At 46.7% G+C, this 12343-nt stretch overlaps 1 protein-coding gene across 10 annotated transcripts in view; it reads right to left on the bottom strand.

Annotated features, from left to right (window-relative positions):
• TNRC6C (trinucleotide repeat containing adaptor 6C) overlaps positions 1–11582 on the bottom strand; it is a 317396-nt gene extending 305814 nt beyond the window's left edge. For 4 of the 10 annotated variants that reach the window (XM_061455582.1, XM_061455591.1, XM_061455592.1 and 1 more), the window contains exons 1-2: positions 11351–11580; positions 2423–2520 (exon numbers count right to left, since the gene is read on the bottom strand). The gene's annotated coding sequence lies outside the window, so the exon portion shown is untranslated. Of the gene's footprint in view, positions 1–2422; positions 2521–11000; positions 11154–11350 lie in introns of those variants that run through there. The other 6 variants (XM_061455585.1, XM_061455593.1, XM_061455587.1 and 3 more) reach the window with 5 other exon arrangements.
• Between the last annotated feature and the right edge of the window lie 761 nt (positions 11583–12343).

Below are 12343 nucleotides of genomic sequence, written 5' to 3'. Positions count from 1 at the left end.
GCCAACAGAAGGCTCTTAGTTTATTTAGGTCAATTAACTTCAGCTTTCAAATTAAGTTCTCATCTCGTTTTACAAGCAAGCTGTAAGCAAAGCATAAAAAAAAAAGGTCAGCTGAGGAGAGCACAGCTCAGGATTTCTAGACTGGTAAGTAATTGAAACCCAAAAGGTAGAAACAATATTGAGATCAGAGTGCGCAGAGCACCTAACCACCCCTGCTGCTTCATGCACTTGTTTCCCCTTTGCTCTGTGCACCAAATCGCCAAGCCAGAAGAAGGCAGGAAAAAAAATAAGGAGCTGATATAAAAAGCTGCGCAGAGGAAGCCATTTGTGGTACACAACAACACGTTTATTGGTCCCACACACCCGGGAGTGATGCTCCGTATTCTTGGGTGCCATCTACTGGCATTTTTATCTCTTTGCTACATATTAAAGCCAACCCCAGTGTTAAAAGAGCAGTCAGGTTGCAGCCAAGCACTTGAAAAATGCCAGAATCCAGCCTGCACAGATAACCAAAGCCCGGTCCCCTTGTAGAGATGCATTGCAACACACATTGTAATAACATGATCGTGGACCACTTTTTTTCCGCAGGAAAAAGCTCCCTTTCATACACCAGATGGATGGTGCTCTCTTAATGAGCAGCTATTCAATATTTTTCTTTATCCTCATCATTCAATATGTAGCCCTGTGTCCGGGATATGGCATACGATTGAAGTCTTGGTCTAAATAATGAGCTATTAATTTTCTCCTGGGCTTTCACAGCATTTATTATCATAGTATCCAAGTGGTTTGCAAACATTAATTTGCCTTAGAGCAGCCCTGTGAGGAAAGGTGGAATTCTTCTTGTAGAGATGAGGAACTGAGGCGCAGCCAAATTGAATCCAGGAGGGTACCGAGTGGTTGGGAGCTCGATGTGAGATGCAAAAAGGACTTATTTCTTAGAGCTTTGCAAATCGAAGCTTTCAGTGTTTAGGACCCTGCTCTGACAGCCTTCACACTCAGCTATGAGCCCACAGCTTTTCCAGTCCCATCTGCTGCAGCAGCTGGGAACCCAGCAGCAGTGGGGTTCATTTGAGATGAAGTTTCTCTGTATCTTATCTAGTGAGTCTGCTGCAGGCATGCCTCAGTAGATACAAAAGGACACAGGCCCCCAAAAGCCCCTGCTCAGAGATGGTCGTCTCTCCCCATGGATTGCAAGGATCACCTAAATAACCATTTCAATCTGGGGCAACCAAGATTGCATACTTACTATGGATCATCCCAAAGACCATCTCTTCCTCATAATACAACCCACCACAAAACACCTCCTCAGGCACCTTCAGTAAGCTGAAGGCTTACACTGGAAGGCCAAAAGTCATGGCAAAAACATGCTAAAGGAGGAGAGAGCAAGAGCAAGACTGGAGTCTTGCCACCAATGAATAGTAGTCACTGTTGATTTAGAAGAGCCCATAAATCCAGCACTATGGAAGACAGCAAAAGCCTCATCCGTATTGCCTGCCTAAGTAGTACAGAGGAAAACATGCTCTTCCATGTGCAAATCCATCAGACAGCACAACCCAGCCCACAGGAGCAGCTACACCAACCCCAGCCCAAGAGGGCAGTACCAGGACATGCACGGGGGTGGTTTGTTTGTCACAGCAGCGCTCCCTGAAGTTTCAGGAGAGGCTGAAGAGACCCAAACCACAACCAGCAAGTCAGGGATGAGGAAAGGGGGAAGGATAAATCCCTTCTTGACAACTACTGCTTCCCACACAGCCCTGATGTCAGGCTGTAGAGTCCACAGCCACTGAGGAAAGGATGAGCTCACTGCCCATGAGCGTGGAGCTCAGAGTGAGCTGCTTCACACCACCACAGCCTTTTTTAGTAGAGGCAGGGCTTCCATTCCCTGCTCTGGGGCTGGGCATCATGTCAGCCCAGTGCTCTACACGTCCAGCCAGTCACTCTGCCCTGACAAGGGGGTTTTCCGGCTCCCCATCGCTATTTTCATCAGCTCTGCACACCCAGCAGAACTGCAAGACCGTTTGGGGAACAGAAATCATGGTTTTGTGTTGTATTCAGAGAAGGAAGCAGTACTCTTTGCGCCATTACAATACTGTATTTCCTTATTACCCTCCATCCTTTCCCATCTCTTACTCCTCCTAACATCTTATTTGCATTTTTGATCAGACCTGTACAGCGAGGAGATGCCTTCAGGGAGTTGGCTGTAAAAGCGCCCAGGTCTTTTTCCTGGGCTGAATCAATTAATTTACACCTCTGGGAATAAAATGAATTTTTTTCCTGCTATGTGTACAATTACTCCCAGTTTTCATTGCTAAGAGAGGGGAAAAACGAGGCTTTGAAATGCAAAGTCACATGTGCAAATCATCACCTCCGGCAGCTAAAGCCTCATCCGCATGCTGTGATCCCACGTGAGGCAGCATCTTACCTGTGCAAGAAGGACCACTGCTGCTTCTGCACTGAGCTGTCCACACCAAGCCACCAAGGCTCATCCTCGCCCTGGGTCCCTGGTGATCAGCGATGGCCCTGCCAGAGGAGATGCATGGGATAGTTCAATAGGAAATCAAATTACCCTGTGCATTCCCAAAGCACAGCAGCATCCCATTAATCCGGCCATGGGGCTCATGTTCCCCTCGCAAGGCTCTCTTCCTGAGCCCCCTTTAGCCCCACTGCCCAGCCCATTTCTTTCTATAACTCCTATCTCACAGTTAAAGTCTGCAAGGCTCTTCACCACAAACCCCCTACAAACCCAGCATGGGGATGTTCTGGGGGAGTTCCATCTAATTTACTAAGGTTCTTCAGCCCGACTTCCTCCCATGTCTGTCCCTCACCGGCAGCAGGGAATACATCTCACATAACACTGGAAATATTGTCTCTCAGTACAAGACGAGAGGAGGAAAAGCCTGGTGTGGTCTATACCTTCTTCTAGGTGGCAACCAGTGCTGGATCTACGCCTGATAAGCTCCTTGTAACTGCCTCAGATAAAATGCTTTTCCAAGCCTGGCCAGCAATCAGATCTTGCCTTGCACAAGAGCTGAACCACCTCCTCTTCCTACAGCCCATGTTCACAGAAGGCAATAGGGCTTTAGAAATGCCCAAATTAGTTAAGAGTCTTACCCATCAGGCTTGATAATCTTCAAATGTGAATGCTGCTGATTAACCACACACACTGACCCTTACCCTCCCCTTGACATTTCAATTCCTCTCATTCCCTTATCCCTTTGCTCTGTCATTTCTCTCTCACACTACTTTCTCCATTAACATAAAACTCACCAAATTGGATTCAGGCAACACCCACCAGTTTGGCTGAGTTTATTTCTTGTCATTACTATAACACGTTGACCCTCGCTTGCTTTGGCTAGTGACCAATGGACCTGAAGAAAGCACATCCTGCAAAAGACTCCACCAGGGAGCTTGGATAACTGCCTAATAAACTTTGGGGCTTCCTAATGCAGCCAAGGCTGAGCAAATATCCAGAACCTTCCCTTCCCCTCCTGCTTCAAGGTTCAAGGCAGCTTTTCAGGATTCCTGGGATTGACTTACTGAGGTGAAACATCTTTTCTGTACCAACAAGCCAGGGGGACTGTCCTGCCCAGAGGCTGCAAAGGTGCTGGGAGGGAAGAGCCACCCAGCAGCACCTACTGCTGCAGGCTGCAGCACAAAGTGCCTCAGTTTCCCCCTCTCATTTTATATGACAAATCACAGCTGTTATATGAACAATCACAGCCACCCCTTATGGGGCTGCAGTATCTCCAGGTGCAGAGCATCCTTCTCCAACCTCAAGCAAAACAACTTTAAAAACCAAGTTCTCCTCCTTGGACAAACTCCCTGCCCATGCTTAGGTTGAACCCCGTAGAAAACAGTTAATTAATCTCTCTTGCTTCGGCCTAATTCTCTTTTCAACATGTGGCCGTCACTTCCCTGTCATCACAGCTGATTTACAATGGGGTTTAATTAAATCCTCCGTACATTATTCAGCATTCTCTGAAGACAACACCAAAGCAGCCAAGGGTATTTAAAATGTCACCTGCTGAGACGTATCATCTCCTCCTAAATAAATATGACAGTGATCAAACTTTGGCTAATTACAGTGACTTCGTTATTTGTTTGTATGTTTTAATATTTAATTGCTTTCGTGTTCATCCAATTACAAAGCAACAGCAAATAGAAATTAACTTTTTATCAGCGTGTTCCCAGCCCAGCTAATCAGCACTTCAAAGGCCAGACACAATAGGAGGCCATCCAACCTGAGAGAGCTTTACAATATATTCTCTGCTGAATGGACCGTTCTATTAAATTAAGGGAGAATTGTGTTTGTCAGGGTATTCCCAGCTCCCACCCAGATTCCCTTTATGTGGCTGTTTATGGGCCTTGTTGTAGCATCCTTGCAGCAGGGTAGTAAATTGTTTGTACAGCTCCTGCCCTCATTCCAGCAGTGCTGCTGTCTGCTCTGCAACTGCCCCAGGTAACAGCAGCCTGCTCTGTGGCAGAGAAAGAAAACCTGGGAAAAGCTTCCCTTTGGCAGCTCATGCCTCCTTGGTTAGTGGAGGGGAGCACACAGCACACACACACACACATCTTGCTCCCTGGCACAGGGGAGCGAAGGCAGCATCATGTGAAGCATCCCATTGAAAGTAGCCTAAACTGGCACCGAAGTTGGATGTAACAGATTGAAATCTGAGATTTGCAGTGCTGGTAGCACCAGTGCAGCTGCAGCAGACACTGGAGTGCTCCCAAGCCATGGCTTTGCAAGACCTTCATTTTAATCCTTGTTCACATGTGCCTGTTGCCGTTAGGCTCAGCTTTGCAACAGAAGCAGTGGCATAGACTCCTGTCCGTCAGATCTGCATCTAGTTTAGTAACTGCCAGAGGAAAACAGTGAGAAAAGCCTCAGAATGCATAACTGATAGAAACAGGATTATTCCTGCCAGTGCAACAATCTTGCCAGTGAGCAGCAAACTATTTATGTTGTCAGAAATCTGCTGTAGAAAACAAAAGGTTAAGCGTAGCCGCTTTGCCTCCTAGCAGGAGTGGAAGCTTGCTGCAGACAAAGTGATTTAGGGTCAAAGAAAACAGCTAAATAGCACATTTGCCAAACATCAGAGGACAAATACCACCAGACAAGCACATGCATAAATGACCCACATTAAAGAGAATTGATCTGCATTGTGTTTGTCCTGCATTTTCATTGCATTGCCCCATTATTATTACTCAAAAAAAGCCAAGCCTTTTAGTTGCCACAGGGAAAGTCTAGACAAAAGAGCAAGAATTGTGCTGCAAATGAACGTGATTTTAGGAAGCAGTCCACAGAATAATGGCACTAAAGCACAGTCTCCTTGGTTTTCAGTATTCAAGCAAAAAAAACTATGCATATATAAACTCAGGCCAGGAAGTGGAGTTTTCCCTTGGAAGCATACACAAATACTAATGTTACAGCCCAACCTTACCATGTTGTGTTTTGGAATTCATAAGAAGTCTCTCTTTCTATGTGTGCACAAAGAGAATAAAGAAAAACACTTCTACAATTGAAGATTAGACAAATTCGAAGGGGGTTTTGCCACATGTGCCTCTGTTCCTCGGACAGGTTGTACTCAACCATCAAAGCACGAAATGAAAACCTCAAAGAGCCAAGTAGAACCACAGGTCCTTCACACAGATGCTAGAAGTCACAGTGACCATCACATCACTATTTTACCTGTCTACCCAAATCTGTCTACCACAGCAAGTCCATGCAAGAAATAGAAAAGAGAACACTAAAGACTGATTTCTGCAAACTCCACTGCAACAGCAAGAGCGCATCTTTGTCCCTGGAGCATCATCAGATCCGGTACCCAGAGAGGCACCATCTCTCTGAACTGGCTGCTGTGACACAACATCATACACAGATTCTCAGTATGAGAAAAAATTTATTCTGAGGGGAAAAAAAGGTACTTTCATCATATGAACTTTTTTCTTTAAAAAAACACAAAAACAACCTCTGTTTTTTCCCCACTGAGAAAAAACTTTATGTTTAATTTTAGGCTTGTCTCATAAAATATTAACCAAAGAAATACTTTTGAAATACTTTGATTTTATTGAAATTATGTTTGAAAAACTTTGGTTTTATTGAAATTAAATATTTAATTTGACCCAATTTTTGTTTTCAGATTTTTTTTCTTTCTAACTTTGAGACTGGTTTCATTTGAGTTTTTCTGCAAACAGGAGATCTGATTTCTGCCCAGCTTTAGTAAGGACTCATTCACCAAAGTGATTTACTACAGGTCTTGTTTTCTTATGTTTCTCCTCCAGAGTTAAAAAGTTCATTAAAAAGATAGAGAAATACCTGTCTGGCACCAAGAACGAAGCTGAAATTACTTTGATGGGGCTTTGAAAGAGTCAAGTGATCAGTGCAACAAAATTAACTTCCAGTTAGAAAGATGTCGGTAGAATCACAGAAAAGCCACAATTTTTTTTCCCCAAACCAAGAGGACAGAAGGAATTGGTCAAAGGGCTTAAAAACACTTAATTCCAGACAAACTCCTGAGATACAGGCTTTTCCATAAGGAAGCTAAAAAAGGAGAAAATATCCCCATTTTCCTGGCCAGTGCCAACAACACCCAAAGTGCTGCTCCTGTCCTGCAGGAGTGATGGGGACAGAGGATTCAAAGTACAGCAGTGGCCTTGCTGATATCAGCGTGGGGTTTTACATTGGAAGAAAATACATCAGTTCGTTCCCAGCAAAATCCTGCTTTAAATCATTTCAATATCCTCTGACCTAAGGGAAAAAAAAAATAGTTGGAGAAAGTCACAATTATATCACCTTCCAACATGCAGTTTTATTTTCCTCCCCCAGCTTGGAGGGAATTCGTATCCTCAAGCTTAAGCTAATTGCATTTGTCCAGCTCCAGCTGAAACACAAAACCCCAGGCTCAGCGACCAAAACCTAATCAAAGGTTTCGGCTGGCACAGCCTGTTCACTTTGTAACTTGCTGGAATTGTGATTTACCATCCTCATCTGGGCCAAGAATGGTACTGATATCGTTATTACTACTGTACCTAAACCTTGAATGTTTTCCAGGGTGGCAAAGATATCCCCCACTCACTTTTACTGCTTATTTTCTGCATTTTTCAGCTCTGTGATATATTGGCTGACTGAGTCCAGGGCATACATCCAGACTTCTGAAGCTGTCATGTCATCCAAACTCAAGAAATAGCTCCATGCTGGGGACAGCATGGAAAAAACATCAGGCTCCCCCCAGCTTCCAATTTCTCTGGTCCCAGGTTCTTGTTACAGAGCTGTTAAGTTTTAAATTGGGTAGTTCACATACAAGCCCCAGATCCCAGAGTCAGAAAGTTACAGGGGAATCTGAGCTTTCACTCGCTATGAATCAGGTTTCTAACCTGCATGGCTGCAAAGGAATATTTCAAAAGGTGATGTTGAAGGCTGTAAATTTGGGAGGGGGAAAAAAAAGACTTATGATGGTAAAAAAATAATTCAATGGGAAACTCCACTAACAAATGCCAGTTGTATGTTTTGGTCAGCATTGTTTAGTATGCGTGTTCCTGAGAGGCTGTGCCAAGACATTTGAGGTGGGCACCGGGGTTTGATAACTGTTGGCCAGGCAGAACAGCCCTGCAATGCAGAATGGCATTGGACAAGATGAGAACGGGGCTGTGGAGCGAAGCTGCCCAACAGTGTCCATCTGTCTCACAAGAAGTAGAAATGTATATCCTAACCTTTGAGTTGCTGCTCCTCTGTTGCCATCCCCCTTTTAATCCCATTCAGGTTGCATAGTCAAGCCAACAGAGTAAGGTGTGAAAACTTGCTTCGTCCAGTGGCAAAATCATAGGAGAGATTTTCAGGTTCTTTCAGCCTTCCATGTGTGCATCTTTCTGCTATGTGCCCCCTTTGGCTGCCCGGGAATTGTTGCCTCAGCCTTCTCCTTCATTTATTGTTTGCTTCAGAAAAGGGAGCCTCTGCTTCCCTCCACCTCTTGGCAGACTCAGAGCTGCCCAGCTCCAGCACCTTCACAGCCAGATCCATCATGTCTTCTAGGGCAAGCTGAGCTTCTGGATGAAGACAACAAAGGCATGTTGCCTGCAAGACAAGGCACAAGGGCCTGGGAGACGGTAAGCAACCTCAGCAGCTCAGAGGAGATCCAAGAACATTGGGCACCACCAGGCAGCCACCAGCACCCTCCAGCATCAGGCTCTAATGGTGCCCTGTGCCGCACCAAAGCTTTTTCGGAAGCAAATGCTCCCAGAAAACCACAGGCCGACACAGAGAAAGGAACAGATTGACTTCCAACACACGCAGAATGCATCCAGAAACCAACGAGAGCGGTTTGCACACAGGCATTTGCAATTCTGATTCTCTAATAGGAAATAGCTCCCAACTGGGGGAGGGGTAGACAGGAAATATTACAGCAATGCTATTTTGTTACACTAATTACCAATAACAGCACATAGTAGGCTACCAACCACAGTCAATTCATTTTGAAAGCTATATAATAATGTTTAGGATAAGGAATTAATTTTTATAGCCACTGAAGCAGATTTACTTGTACTCTAATGCAGATTTATTACAAATTAAACTTCCTAACTCCAGAAGTTGACTTGGAGCACTCAGCAGGGCTTGAGGGGAGACACAGCCTGTTGCAAAGAGGGAATTTCAGCAGCACCAAGGATCACCTCTTCAGGTCAAAGACTGCCCAGACCGCTGTTAGCTCTTTAGCACACACACGTTTGGATACACCCACCTCCATGGGTAAATTCACCTCACAGTGTGAATGTGAGCAGGACCCAGGGGGTGACTTTCATTGACTCAACTGACTGTGAAAGGTTGGGGCTTTGTGTTTTTTATTGTGTGGTTTGAAGGCAAAATTCCAGCGCTAACAGATTTTTTCCAGTGTAAAGAAAACTCCATAATAGAGGAAAACTTGAACCTAGAGTCAAGAAGATGCACTCAATTTATAGAAACAAACATCTCTGGTGTCAATAGCTGAATATGAAGCAACTCAGATAGTCTTAGCCCAGCAGCACTGCTCCTGTGTGGAAGTGGAAAAGATAATGCACACAGAGCCAAAACCAAGGCTAGGGCTGGACAGGATTGCTGGACAGGGAGAGTCCATCCTCAGCAGGACTTTAGACACAGCCCAGAACAGGGACTCAACTGCGTGATTTTTAACATTCAAGCTTGAGTCCAAATGAATTGTTGTTTATTAAATGATTGGGATAAATTCAGTTTCTTCACTCTCATCAGCATCCATAACTAGACCCATCACTATCTGGATAGGAAACCTCTGAGACCTTCAGCCTCTAAGTTGAGCTGATCTTAAAAGAGCTTCCCTCAGAACCTCAGGCCCTGGAGGTCTGGTTGCCTGCAGATAAGGACAGCAACCAAAGGGGCACCATCCGTTCTTTTCTGCATCCAAAGAGCAGGCACTGTGCACTCAAGCACTTGGGGACCCTCAGAGCAAACAGAGGGTGGGTACAGCAGAGGGTGGGAGCAGAGACTTGGCTTTTGGGATACCCTGGCCAGGCAGGGAATTTTTGGTTTCTCCAGTTTCAGAGCCAGCACAGGGAGCCCAGGCTGGGCTGAGTGAGCACATAGGCAGCTCCACGCATCCATATGCACCATGCCAAAGGAATTCTGATGGGACCTTCATCCCTAATGAAACCCAATGGGAAGAGTTTCTGATATTTATCCAGCCCAGAGAAATATTCAGACAAATCCCCATGGGTGGGTTGGCACCCACCAGGATGCCTTTCAGGACACAGGTCAAGGACGAGGCTGTGTGCAGCTCCTCCTGATCTGCCCAGTTTGCCAATCCATCACTTGACATTGTTACCCCCTTAAAACCACACTTACTCAGCCTAAGTTTCCACCAGCTTCAGTGATAACCAGCAGCCCAGCCCAGCAGCTCAGGCAGACAGTGGGTTTTAAACATCATCCCTGCATCATTTCACCTCTACAGACACCAAACAAAACTCTACTCTAATTCCTTAGGAGAAAGAACAACCAAGCTGGAGTTGTTCCAGATCCTCCGCTGGCTCGAGGCAGCTCCTGGCCGTGTCCCCAGGGACTTGGTGTGCATACGCACACATCCAGCATTGCAAACAGAATTTGACTGATATTGTTTTCACATTGGGTTTTTAATGACGCTTCTAGAGATCCCACTGCATTTACTTTCATCCTGGGAGGGAGATGCAGAAGGAGAGTCATTAGCTTATCCCTAACGCCTGGCAAGGAGGAGGAGGAGGAAGGAGGGGTTTCCTATACTAATTCCATCTCCCACCGATGCTTTCCTGTGCTCCAGGATAAATGAGACCTTCCTAATTCTTTCCCCACAGCAAATAAACAGAGAGGGAGCCTGCACCATGTGGCTTGCACTGCTTTATTCATCACAGTGTCCCAACTGCAGGTAGCAGTGATTACAGCTAATTATTGGCAATTACCACCACTGAGCTGGTAGGTGTGTTTCCCCAGTAACTTTCAGCAGCTCCAAAGCTCTTTGAGGGCTTCTCCATGCAAAAAAGACGGAAGGAAATCCTTCCCCCTCTGCCCAGCAGCCAGATCCTCCTCCAAAAATCTGTAGTTATCAGGCATCACAGTGTAATCATTAAAAATAACCAGGAAAAATATCCCCGACCCTGTGAGCTTGTAGCATCAGCGACACGCCACGTCTGCCCTCTCGGCATGGTAGTTGACAGGGAACATCTCTGCTTGGAAAAACTCTTCTTTCTCCCTTTTGCTCCTCAAAAAGCTTATCCTGCAACGGAGCCCACGTCCCGCCACCCCTCCTCCAAACACATAATTCAATTCATACAACCCCCCCTTACACACAACAGAAAAGCACATGTACAGTCGGTGCTTTTCCTGCATATTAAGTAACAGCGGCGGGTTGAGGGATGGACCCTTTGAGAAATTCATATGCCAGCCTTCCCACTATAGTAATTTCATTCTGTCTTTGTAATTGTCTGATATTACATTGTTCCCTGCCAGAAGATTAATTAGCTAGTCTTACCCTCCAACATACCATCCCTCTGCAACCCTCAAGGAAGCTGGAGTGGTGCCAAGTCGCACGGATTTGCTATTCTGGCTGGCAGCTGCTACTGTCGCTGCAAAAAAAGCCTCCTTTTGTCCCCGAACAGCAGTTGCTGTGCCAACTGACCCCCGCATCCCCGGCCCTCCCGAAGACACTGCCAAGGAGGTGGCCAAGTTTCAATGCCACGGACTGGGCAGGGGGGAGGAAAAGGGGTGGGAATGATGGGAATTATTAAGAAAAAAACCCGTCAAGCCAAACCAACCCTCATGCGCACACACGATCCCGACCGCCCCCCGCACCCCAAGCCTCCGCCTGGCATAATTACTCACGCTCGTTAAGCATGGCTGCATTGCGTATGCGAGTCACGCGGGACAGGCGCGCATCGGGCTGCCGGAGCGCCGGTGCCGTGGTCCCGTCTAGCGGTGGGAAGGGTGAGGCAGCATCCCGCATCCCAGCCCAGAGCCACCTTCACGCCCCAGCTCGCGCCGGGGAGGAGAGGGCAGGCGGGAGCATCGCCAGCCATGTCAATGGGGGGAACCACCACCACCCCAACCAGGGCTGCGTGCCGCAGCCGCTTCTTGGCAAGGAGCCCGGCCCAGCACCGCAGCGGATCTGCTGCTTTTGTTCCCCCTCCATCTTCCCTTCCCTCCTCATACACACACACACACACACGCGCGCGTGCTAGGTACCTCCATCTTATCTTAGACATGGTGCCCAGCCAGGTGGGATCTGCTTGGGTAGGAGCACACATACCTGTGGGTCACCACCCCACTGAGAAATGAGCGGTGGGGCACATAGGGTTTGCTTCTCCTTGGGGTTTTTGTAGAGAGGAGAAGAGTTCAAAGATGGGGAGATAAAAACCTTAAGAAAACAAAATAAAGGCACCGATCTAGACTCCAACGCGTGCCACAAAACCGGGACGACAAGCGCATTGGCTTCCTTTCCAGACAGTCCTCAAGAAGTTACGCTCTTCTCCTAACAGCACCATTGCAGTTAATGTTTGCTGTGCCAACAGGTTGTGTTTAAGGTAAAAACACTGAAAGAAAAGGAGCCCTGCAATGCTGATGGTGACAGCTACAAGCAGAGAAGGGGGTACCAGAGCCCTCACAGCCCAATGTGGTCTATCCCCAGTGTCCAGCCTGCCTGCCCCCATCACCAACCAGACCCCTTTGCCTCCCATCCTTCACAAAGCTCCAAAAGAGACCAGTTTGGGGCATTTTTGTTTGCTTTTTAAAGGGTCACCTTTCCCCACAAGCACACCCCGAGCAGCAGCGCAGGGACCTGGGGCTGTGCTCACTGGGCACCAGTTTGAAACCACCCAT

The sequence above is a fragment of the Pezoporus flaviventris genome, unplaced genomic scaffold, assembly GCF_033815535.1.
Source record: "Pezoporus flaviventris isolate CSIRO_AGI_PZ_B2104156 unplaced genomic scaffold, CSIRO_AGI_Pfla_v1 ptg000020l, whole genome shotgun sequence".
NCBI classification, from domain to species: domain Eukaryota; kingdom Metazoa; phylum Chordata; class Aves; order Psittaciformes; family Psittacidae; genus Pezoporus; species Pezoporus flaviventris.
The sequence above is the reverse complement of the archived record's forward strand: the minus strand, read 5'-3'. Positions and strand labels throughout refer to the sequence as shown.